This window comes from Salmo salar, chromosome ssa09, assembly GCF_905237065.1.
Source record: "Salmo salar chromosome ssa09, Ssal_v3.1, whole genome shotgun sequence".
NCBI classification, from domain to species: domain Eukaryota; kingdom Metazoa; phylum Chordata; class Actinopteri; order Salmoniformes; family Salmonidae; genus Salmo; species Salmo salar.
Window position 1 is genome coordinate 156,181,906 of NC_059450.1, and position 11,608 is coordinate 156,193,513.

Sequence of the window (11,608 nt, forward strand, 5' to 3'; positions counted from 1 at the left end):
TTCTCCTCTCCTCTCCTCCCTTATCAACCCCCTCTCCTCTCCTCTCCCCTCCCTCCTCTCCTCCTCTCCGCTCCTCTCCTCCCTCATCAACCCCCACTCCTCCTCCCTCCACTCCTCCTGCCCACTCCTCCTCTCCGCTCCTCTCCTCCCTCATCAACCCCCACTCCTCCTATCCTCCTCTCCGCTCCTCTCCTCCCTCATCAACCCCCACTCCTCCTGCCCTCTCCTCCTCTCCGCTCCTCTCCTCCCTCATCAACCCCCACTCCTCCTGCCCTCTCCTCCTCTCCGCTCCTCTCCTACCTCATCAACCCCCTCTCCTCCTCCCTCCACTCCTCCTCTCCTCCTCCCTCTCCTCCTCCCTCCTCTCCTACCTCCTCACCCCTCACTTATCACCCCCCCAACACTCCTCACGTCCTCCACCCTCTTGAGTACTCCTGTGTTGTCACTATCTGAAAATGTTACAGTTAGAAACCCCGCCTAGTTCTACAATTTCTCTTCTTAAAATCTGACATTAAACCTGACCATAACCTTATTAACAACACTCCTAAACGTATGCCTAACCTTAACCTTAAATTAAGAAAGGAACACAAAAGCAGAATTTTTTTTTGTTTGTTTTATATTTCAACATGACTCAATACATGTCAAAGAGCATACTGTAAGCACACATACAGTAAAAAAAAAATGCAAACATGAAGTAAATATATTTTTGCATATGCAAAGGAAGAAAAATAGTCCTTTGAAATTAGAAATGATGGCGATGGGCAGTGTTGTACGGACCAAGGGTGAAATGGCGGAGGAGGGACCCCATTGTGGCTCATACCTGCGCATACTTCCCACTTAAACTGTACTTTGTTTCCCCTTCCAGTATTTTATTGGAATCTACAGTCTCTACTGTGCTTTATGTTGTATTAACGTCAAGTAGTGAACGTAGAAGAGAGGTCCAATGTCTGCGGTACATACGGTACCTATTCTCATTATGGGACGTCTGGATGATGGACCCATATGGTGACGCGGCTCAGAGTGGGCAGCGCTCTCTGCCCAGGCTCTCTCAAGGTCAAACTATGGTCCGACACAGTCACCCAAATTTAATCAGATATTACTTTACTTGTTCTTGGTCTTCCTCCACCTCTATCTCTACCTCTCTACCTCTCTACCTCCTCTACCTCTCCATCTTTACCCACAACTCTACCTCCATCTCCACCTCTACCTCCACCTCTACCTTTACATCCACCTCTCTACCTCTCTACCGCTCTACCTCCACCTCCATCTTTACCCACAACTCTACCTCCATCTCCACCTCTACCTCCACCTCTACCTTTACATCACCTCTTATCTCACCACCTACTTTACCTCTACCCACACCTATACCTCTTTCTCCACCTCTACCCTTCTACCTCCACCTCTACCTTTACATCCACCTCTCTACCTCTACCTCCGCCTTTACCTCCGCCTTTACCTCTGCCTTTACCTCTGCCTTTACCTCCGCCTTTACCTCCGCCTTTACCTCTGCCTTTACCTCTGCCTTTACCTCTGTCTTTACCTCTGCCTTTACCTCTGCCTTTATCTCTGCCTTTACCTCTACCTGTCTACCTCTGCCTTTACCTCTGCCTTTACCTCTGCCTTTACCTCTGCCTTTACCTCTGCCTTTACCTCTGCCTTTATCTCTGCCTTTACCTCTACCTGTCTACCTCTGCCTTTACCTCTGCCTTTACCTCTGCCTTTACCTCCGCCTTTACCTCTGCCTTTACCTCTGCCTTTACCTCTGCCTTTACCTCTGCCTTTACCTCTGCCTTTACCTCTGCCTTTACCTCTACCTGTCTACCTCTACCTGTCTACCTCCGCCTTTACCTCTGCCTTTACCTCTGCCTTTACCTCTGCCTTTACATCCACCTCTCTACCTCTACCTGTCTACCTCTACCTGTCTACCTCTGCCTTTACCTCTGCCTTTACCTCTGCCTTTACCTCTGCCTTTATCTCTGCCTCTACCTTTACATCCACCTCTCTACCTCTACCTGTCTACCTCTGCCTTTACCTCTGCCTTTACCTCTGCCTTTACCTCTGCCTTTATCTCTGCCTTTATCTCTGCCTTTACCTCTACCTTTACATCCACCTCTCTACCTCTACCTGTCTACCTCTACCTCTCTACCTCTACCTGTCTACCTCTACCTGTCTACCTCTACCTGTCTACCTCTGCCTTTACCTCTGCCTTTACCTCTGCCTTTACCTCTGCCTTTACATCCACCTCTCTACCTCTACCTGTCTACCTCTACCTGTCTACCTCTACCTGTCTACCTCTACCTGTCTACCTCTACCTGTCTACCTCTGCCTTTACCTCTGCCTTTACCTCTGCCTTTACCTCTGCCTTTACCTCTGCCTTTACCTCTGCCTTTACCTCTGCCTTTACCTCTGCCTTTACCTCTGCCTTTACCTCTGCCTTTACCTCTACCTTTACATCCACCTCTCTACCTCTACCTGTCTACCTCTACCTGTCTACCTCTACCTGTCTACCTCTGCCTTTACCTCCGCCTTTACCTCCGCCTTTACCTCTGCCTTTATCTCTGCCTTTACCTCTGCCTTTATCTCTGCCTTTATCTCTGCCTTTATCTCTGCCTTTATCTCTGCCTTTACCTCTGTCTTTACCTCTGCCTTTACCTCTGCCTTTATCTCTGCCTTTACCTCTGCCTTTACCTCTGCCTTTACCTCTGCCTTTACCTCTGCCTTTACCTCTGCCTTTACCTCTGCCTTTACCTCTGCCTTTATCTCTGCCTTTATCTCTGCCTTTACCTCTGCCTTTACCTCTGCCTTTACCTCTGCCTTTACCTCTGCCTTTACCTCTGCCTTTACCTCTGCCTTTACCTCTACCTTTACATCCACCTGTCTACCTCTACCTGTCTACCTCTACCTGTCTACCTCTACCTGTCTACCTCTGCCTTTACCTCTGCCTTTACCTCTGCCTCTACCTGTCTACCTCTACCTGTCTACCTCCGCCTCAGCCTCCGCCTCTGCCTGCTAAGTTTGTCCTCCAAACACAGGAGTACTCACCTGTGGTCTTTTTATCCATACCAAAAGATCTGATTACAAAGTGAACATTTACGCAATTAGGGTTTGCACATGTGAAGAGTGAAAGTGATCAATTGGTAATTGATCTCAGCTTGTTGAACAGTGTTGCTTTTCATTTGAACCCAAGACGTTTTAGTTGTGAAGGTTTGTGCCAAAAGGTAGAGAATTGTGTGTTGTGATTTGCCAAATGTTTGTTATGGAATTGCAATCTGAGTGTAAATCAAAACACGTGCCAGTAATATTGCATATTTGGTGTACGGATCTGTTAAATTAGTTACAGGTTTGGGTCATTGTACCTCATTGACCAATTTCAGTGTGTAAACAATTGGAAAAACTATAAGACATAGCCAACTTTGACATTGCAGCTTGGCTCATCCTGAGGTGCAGCTGCAGTTCCCCTCCTAGTCAGTGGGGGGAGACGATGTAGTGACGAGACAGAATCACCCAAGCGTTGATTTTGCCGATAGCAGCTACAATATTATTTAGAAGAAAGTGTTATTGTGATATGTGGTCGTTTTACCTTAGCTGAATGCCCTCATTTTAAGCTTCGCTGGTTAAGAATAATTTCTGCTAAATACAACACAATTGTAAAACGACTCTAAAATCAGTGGGTTAATATCAGCAGAGCAGGTTAGGTATAAAATAATGTAACCTAATTCAGAAGGAGATGAGGGAGTGATGATGAGCCGAGCGCTGGCACCATGTTCACTCTCCCATTTGGTGGAAAGCAATTCAATCAGATTTCTGTTGTCTGGGTCAGTGTGTGGGTGGTGTCTGGGTCAGTGTGTGGGTGGTGTCTGGGTCAGTGTGTGGGTGGTGTCTGGGTCAGTGTGTGGGTGGTGTCTGGGTCAGTGTGTCTGGGTCAGTGTGTGGGTGGTGTCTGGGTCAGTGTGTCTGGGTCAGTGTGTGGGTGGTGTCTGGGTCAGTGTGTGGGTGGTGTCTGGGTCAGTGTGTGGGTGGTGTCTGGGTCAGTGTGTCTGGGTCAGTGTCTGGGTCAGTGTGTGTGGGTGGTGTCTGGGTCAGTGTGTGGGTCGGTGTCTGGGTCAGTGTGTGGGTGGTGTCTGGGTCAGTGTGTCTGGGTCAGTGTGTCTGGGTCAGTGTGTTGCTGGTGTCTGGGTCAGTGTGTCTGGGTCAGTGTGTGGGTGGTGTCTGGGTCAGTGTGTTGCTGGTGTCTGGGTCAGTGTGTTGGTGGTGTCTGGGTCAGTGTGTCTGGGTCAGTGTGTCTGGGTCAGTGTGTGGGTGGTGTCTGGGTCAGTGTGTGGGTGGTGTCTGGGTCAGTGTGTTGGTGGTGTCTGGGTCAGTGTGTGGGTGGTGTCTGGGTCAGTGTGTCTGGGTCAGTGTGTGGGTGGTGTCTGGGTCAGTGTGTGGGTGGTGTCTGGGTCAGTGTGTTGGTGGTGTCTGGGTCAGTGTGTGGGTGGTGTCTGGGTCAGTGTGTCTGGGTCAGTGTGTCTGGGTCAGTGTGTTGCTGGTGTCTGGGTCGGTGTCTGGGTCAGTGTGTGGGTGGTGTCTGGGTCAGTGTGTTGCTGGTGTCTGGGTCAGTGTGTTGGTGGTGTCTGGGTCAGTGTGTCTGGGTCAGTGTGTCTGGGTCAGTGTGTCTGGGTCAGTGTGTCTGGGTCAGTGTGTGGGTGGTGTCTGGGTCAGTGTGTGGGTGGTGTCTGGGTCAGTGTGTGGGTGGTGTCTGGGTCAGTGTGTGTCTGGGTCAGTGTGGGGTGTCTGGGTCAGTGTGTGGGTGGTGTCTGGGTCAGTGTGTGGGTGGTGTCTGGGTCAGTGTGTGGGTGTTGTCTGGGTGGCTCTAGCCTTGACTATCAAACCACAATACAGTTTGAGTAGGGTACCTGTTTTACAGAACGACAGTCGGGTAGACGAGAGAGAGAACTTTTGTCTGAATTTGGCATGAGGGTCTGCAATACAAATTGATGGAAAGTGGTGTTGGGGGGGAAAAACACACAACGTCATGAAATCCATGTACACAAACAACAAGTATTGGGTTAAAATTGGCAACAAAATTTGGGGGTGAGACAGGGATGCAGCTTAAGCCCCACCCTCTTCAACATATGCATCAACAAATTGGCGAGGGCACTAGAACAGTCTGCATCACCCAACTAGAAACTGAAGTAAAATGTCTACTGTTTGCTGATGATCCGGTGCTTCTGTCTCCAACCAAGGAGGGCCTACAGCAGCACCTGGATCTTCTGCACAGATTCTGTCAGACCTGGACCCTGGCAGTAAATCTCAGTAAGACAGAAATAATGGTGTTCCATAAAAGGTCCAGTTGCCAGGACCACAAATACAAATTCCATCTAGACACCGTCGTCTTGGAGCACACAAACTATACATACCTCGACCTAAACATCAGCGCCACAGGTAACTTCCACAAAGCTGTGAACGATCTGAGAGACAAGGCAAGAAGGGCCTTCTATGCCATCAAAACATAAAATTCAACATACCAACTAGGATCTGGTTAAAAATACTTGAATCAGTTATAGAACTCATTGCCCTTAATGGTTGTGAGGTCTGGGTTCCGCTCACAAATTCACAAAAAGGGATAAACACCAAATTTAGACCCTGCATGCAGAATTCTGAAAAATATCCTCTGTGTTCAATGTAAAACACCAAATAATGCATGCAGAGCAGAATTAGGCCGATACCCGCTAATTATCAAAATCCAGAAAAGAGCCGTTAAATTCTGCAACCACCTAAAAGGAAGCGATTCCCAAACCTTCCATAACAAAGCCATCACATACTGAGAGATGAACCTGGAGAAGAGTCCCCTAAGCAAGCTGGTCCTGGGGCTCTGTTCACAAACACAAACAGACCCCACAGAGCCCCAGGACAGCAACACAATTAGACCCAACCAAATCATGAGAAAACAAAAAGATAATTACTTGACACTTTGGAAAGAATTAACAAAAAAACTGAGAAACTAGAATGATACTTGGCCCTAAACAGAGAGTACACAGTGGCAGAATACCTGACCACTGTGACTGACCCAAACTTAAGGAAAGCTTTGACTATGTACATACTCAGTGAGCATAGCCTTGCTATTGAGAAAGGCCGCCATAGGCAGACCTGGCTCTCAAGAGAAGACAGGCTATGTGCAACACTGCCCACACAATGAGGTGGAAACTGAGCTGCACTTCCTAACCTCCTGCCCAATGTATGACCATATTAGAGACATATTTCCCTCAGATTACACAGACCCACAAAGAATTAGAAAATTAAATGCAGTTTTGTGCAATCACATTAGTATGATTTGTGACCTGTTGCCATAAGAAAAGGGCAACCAGTGAAGAACGACACCATTGTAATTACAACCCATGTTAATTTATTTTCCCTTTTATACCCTAACTAAACTCAACAACAAAAAAAGAAACTTCCTTTTTTCAGGACCCTGTCTTTCAAAGATAATTCGTAAAAATCCAAATAACTTCACAGATCTTCATTGTAAAGGGTTTAAACACTGTTTCCCGTGCTTATTCAATGAACCAAAAACAATTAATGAACATGCACCTGTGGAACGGTCGTTAAGACACTAACAGCTTACAGACGGTAGGCAATTAAGGTCACAGTTATGAAAACTTAGGACACTAGAGAGGCCTTTCTACTGACTCTGAAAAACGCCAAAAGAAAGTTGCCCAGGGTCCCTGCTTGTCTGCGTGAATGTGCCTTAGGCATGCTGCAAGGAGGCATGAGGACTGCAGATGTGGCCAGGGCAATAAATTGCAATGTCCGTACTGTGAGACGCCTAAGACAGCGCTACAGGGAGACAGGACTGACAGCTGATCGTCCTCGCAATGGCAGACCATGTGTAACAACACCTGCACAGGATCGGTACATCCAAACATCACACCTGTGGGACAGGTACAGGATGGCAACAACTGCCCGAGTTACAACAGGAACGCACAATCCCTCCATCAGTGCTCAGACTGTCCGCAATAGGCTGAGAGGCTGGACTGAGGGCTTGTAGGCCTGTTGTAAGGCAGCTCCTGACCAGACATCACTGGCAACAACATCGCCTATGGGCACAAACCCACCGTTGCTGGACCAGACAGGACTGGCAAAAAGTGCTCTTCACTGACGAGTCGCGGTTTTGTCTCACCAGGGGTGATGGTCGGATTCGTGTTTATCATCGAAGAAATTATCGTTACACCGAGGCCTGTACTCTGGAGCGGGATTGATTTGGAGGTGGAGGGTCCGTCATGGTCTGGGGTGGTGTGTCACAGCATCATCGGACTGAGCTTGTTGTCATTGCAGGCAATCTCAACGCTGTGCGTTACAGGGAAGACATCCTCCTCCCTCATGTGGTACCCTTCCTGCAGGCTCATCCTGACATGACCCTCTAGCATGACAATACCACCAGCCATACTGCTCGTTCTGTGCGTGATTTCCTGCAAGACAGGACTGTCAGTGTTCTGCCTGATGTCTGGGACCTGTTGGATCGGAGGGTGAGGGCTAGGGCCATTCCCCCCCAAAAAATTCCGGGAACTTGCAGGTGCCTTGGTGGAAGTGTTGGGTAACATCTCACAGCAAGAACTGGCAAATCTGGTGCAGTCCATGAGGAGGAGATGCACTGCAGTACTTAATGCAGCTGGTGGCCACACCAGATACTGACTGTTACTTTTGATTTTGACCCCCCCCCCCCACAAACACTTTCAGTTGACAGTGAGAAGACGTTTCTTTTATTTGAGTTTATTTGCACATCGCTACAACACTGTATATACACATAATATCACATTTGAAATCTCTTTATTCTTTTGGAACTTGTGTGAGTGTAATATTTACTGTTCACTTTTTATTGTTTATTTCACTTGCTTCGGCAGTGTAAACATGTGTTTCTCATGCCAATAAAGCCCCTTAGAGAGAGAGAGAGAGAGAGAAAGAGATGTATGTAGAGTGTAATCTAATCCTGTCAGTGCATCTAGTGCATTTTAGGGACAGCATCTGTTTGGGAATTAAGGCTTTCAGTCTCACACAGTGTTACATTGTGATTCAGATGCACTGTGTACTGTATGCTGCTATTCTACCATCCCCTGTCACATGTCAGTTACACTGTGTCCTGTATGCTGCTATTATACCATCCCCTGTCACATGTCAATTACACTGTGTCCTGTATGCTGCTATTATACCATCCCCTGTCACATGTCAATTACACTGTGTCCTGTATGCTGCTATTATACCATCCCCTGTCACATGTCAATTACACTGTGTCCTGTATGCTGCTATTCTACCATCCCTTGTCACATGTCAATTACACTGTGTCCTGTATGCTGCTATTCTACCATCCCCTGTCACATGTCAGATACACTGTGTCCTGTATGTTCCACTCTCTCTTTCTCTCTTTTTGTTGAACACCTCTTAAATGGAGTAAGAGCGGATTATTTGAGGAAGGAGAGGAGTGAGGACGGGGGATGAGGAAGAGATGGAGGGGTGAGGATGAGGAGGAGATGGAGGCGTGAGGACGGCTGATGAGGAGGAGATGGAGGGGTGAGGACGGGGATGAGGAGGAGATGGAGGGGTGAGGCCGGGGGATGAGGACGGGGGATGAGGAGGAGATGGAGGGGTGAGGATGAGGAGGAGATGGAGGCGTGAGGACGGCTGATGAGGAGGAGATGGAGGGGTGAGGACGGGGATGAGGAGGAGATGGAGGGGTGAGGACGGGGATGAGGAGGAGATGGAGGCGTGAGGACGGCTGATGAGGAGGAGATGGAGGGGTGAGGACAGGGATGAGGAGGAGATGGAGGGGTGAGGACGGGGATGAGGAGGAGATGGAGGTGTGAGGACGGGGGAGGAGATGGAGGTGTGAGGACGGGGGATGAGGAGGAGATGGAGGCGTGAGGACGGGGGGATGAGGAGGAGATGGAGGGGTGAGGACGGGGGAGGAGATGGAGGTGTGAGGATGGGGGGAGGAGGAGATGGAGGCGTGAGGACGGGGGGATGAGGAGGAGATGGAGGGGTGAGGATGGGGGATGAGGAGGAGATGGAGGTGTGAGGATGGGGGGGATGAGGAGGAGATGGAGGTGTGAGGAGTGAGGACGGGGGATGAGGAGGAGTGAGGATGGGGAGGATGAGGAGGAGATGGAGGTGAGAGGAGTGAGGACGGGGAGAGAGGAGATGGAGGGGTGAGGATGGGGGAGGAGATGGAGGGGTGAGGATGGGGGATGAGGAGGAGTGAGGATGGGGGAGATGGAGGGGTGAGGATGGGGGGGAGGAGTGAGGACGGAGGGATGAGGAGGAGTGAGGACGGGGGGATGAGGAGGAGTGAGGATGGGGGAAGGAGATGGAGGGGTGAGGATGGGGGGATGAGGAGGAGTGAGGACGGGGGGATGAGGAGGACTGAGGATGGGGGAAGGAGGGAGGGAGGAGGAGGGGGAGGGAGGAGGAGGCAGGTGTTTGGGAAAGCAGGTCAGTGACGTAAAGGGAGAGAAAGAGATGGTTCAGAGTGGAGTCGGCTTGCTAATATCTGAGGAGAATATAGAGACAGATGTACAGTTTATTATTATTATTAGTAGTAGTAGTAGTAGTTTTATGTACAGTATATTACTATTTGTAGTAGTATTATTGCAGTACTGCACACTCACTAATCTATCACAACTCTGACTTCTGATATTGAATTTTAAAAAGTACAAAATAGAATAGATTGTCTCGATGTGGAGCAAACGATGACAGAAACACAGCTGACACAACGTCTTCACTCTGGATACAGTCCAGACCAACAACACCCAGGGTTAGGGGCGTTACCAGACCAACAACACCCAGGGTTAGGGGTGTTACCAGACCAACAACACCCAGGGTTAGGGGTGTTACCAGACCAACAACACCCAGGGTTAGGGGTGTTACCAGACCAACAACACCCAGGGTTAGGGGTGTTACCAGACCAACAACACCCAGGGTTAGGGGTGTTACCAGACCAACAACACCCAGGGTTGGGGCGTTACCAGACCAACAACACCCAGGGTTAGGGGCGTTACCAGACCAACAACACCCAGGGTTAGGGGCGTTACCAGACCAAAAACACCCAGGGTTAGGGGCGTTACCAGACCAAACACACCCAGGGTTAGGGGCGTTACCAGACCAACAACACCCAGGGTTAGGGGCGTTACCAGACCAAACACACCCAGGGTTAGGGGCGTTACCAGACCAAACACACCCAGGGTTAGGGGCGTTACCAGAACGACAACACCCAGGGTTAGGGGCGTTACCAGACCAACAACACCCAGGGTTAGGGGCGTTACCAGACCAACAACACCCAGGGTTAGGGGCGTTACCAGAACGACAACACCCAGGGTTAGGGGCGTTACCAGACCAAACACACCCAGGGTTAGGGGCGTTACCAGGTGTTACCAGACCAAACACACCCAGGGTTAGGGGCATTACCAGGCGTTACCAGACCAAACACACCCAGGGTTAGGGGCGTTACCAGACCAAAAACACCCAGGGTTAGGGGCGTTACCAGACCAAACACACCCAGGGTTAGGGGCGTTACCAGACCAAAACACAGCCAGGGTTAGGGGCGTTACCAGAACGACAACACCCAGGGTTAGGGGCGTTACCAGAACGACAACACCCAGAGTTTGGGGCGTTACCAGACCAAACACACCCAGGGTTAGGGGCGTTACCAGAACGACAACACCCAGGGTTAGGGGCGTTACCAAACCAAACACACCCAGGGTTAGGGGCGTTACCAGAACGACAACACCCAGGGTTAGGGGTGTTACCAGAACAACAACACCCAGGGTTAGGGGCGTTACCAGACCAACAACACCCAGGGTTAGGGGTATTACCAGACCAAACACACCCAGGGTTAGGGGCGTTACCAGACCAACAACACCCAGGGTTAGGGGCGTTACCAGACCAACAACACCCAGGGTTAGGGGCGTTACCAGACCAAACACACCCAGGGTTAGGGGCGTTACCAGACTGACAACACCCAGGGTTAGGGGCGTTACCAGAACGACATCACCCAGGGTTAGGGCCTTAGCAGACCAACAACACCCAGGGTTAGGGGCGTTACCAGACCAAACACACCCAGGGTTAGGGGCGTTACCAGACCAAACACACCCAGGGTTAGAGGCGTTAGCAGACCAAACACACCCAGGGTGAGGGTGTTACCAGACTAACAACACACAGGGTTAAGGGCGTTACCAGACCAAACACACCCAGGGTTAGCGGCGTTACCAGACCAAACACACCCAGGGTTAGGGGCGTTACCAGACCAAACACACCCAGGGTTAGGGGCGTTACCAGACCAACAACACCCAGGGTTAGGGCCTTACCAGACCAACAACACCCAGGGTTAGGGGCGTTACCAGGTGTTACCAGACCAAACACACCCAGGGTTAGGGGCGTTACCAGACCAAACACACCCAGGGTTAGGGGCGTTACCAGACAAACACACGCAGGGTTAGGGGCTTTACCAGACCAACAACACCCAGGGTTAGGGGCGTTACCAGGTGTTACCAGACCAAACACTCGCAGGGTTAGGGGTGTTACCAGAACGACAACACCCAGAGTTAGGGGCGTTACCAGACCAAACACACCCAGGGTTAGG

The 11,608-nt window shown here is 50.1% G+C and overlaps 1 long non-coding RNA gene across 2 annotated transcripts; it reads left to right on the forward strand.

Moving 5' to 3' along the window:
* The first annotated feature begins 10,007 nt into the window (after window positions 1-10,007).
* On the forward strand, window positions 10,008-10,977 carry LOC123744768 (uncharacterized). Of its 2 annotated transcripts, none has more exons than XR_006771250.1 (2): window positions 10,008-10,394; window positions 10,779-10,977. It is a non-coding gene; the product is annotated as an uncharacterized lncRNA (long non-coding RNA). The 2 variants fall into 2 exon arrangements; XR_006771249.1 differs by having other exon boundaries at window positions 10,812-10,977.
* The last annotated feature ends 631 nt before the right edge of the window (window positions 10,978-11,608 follow it).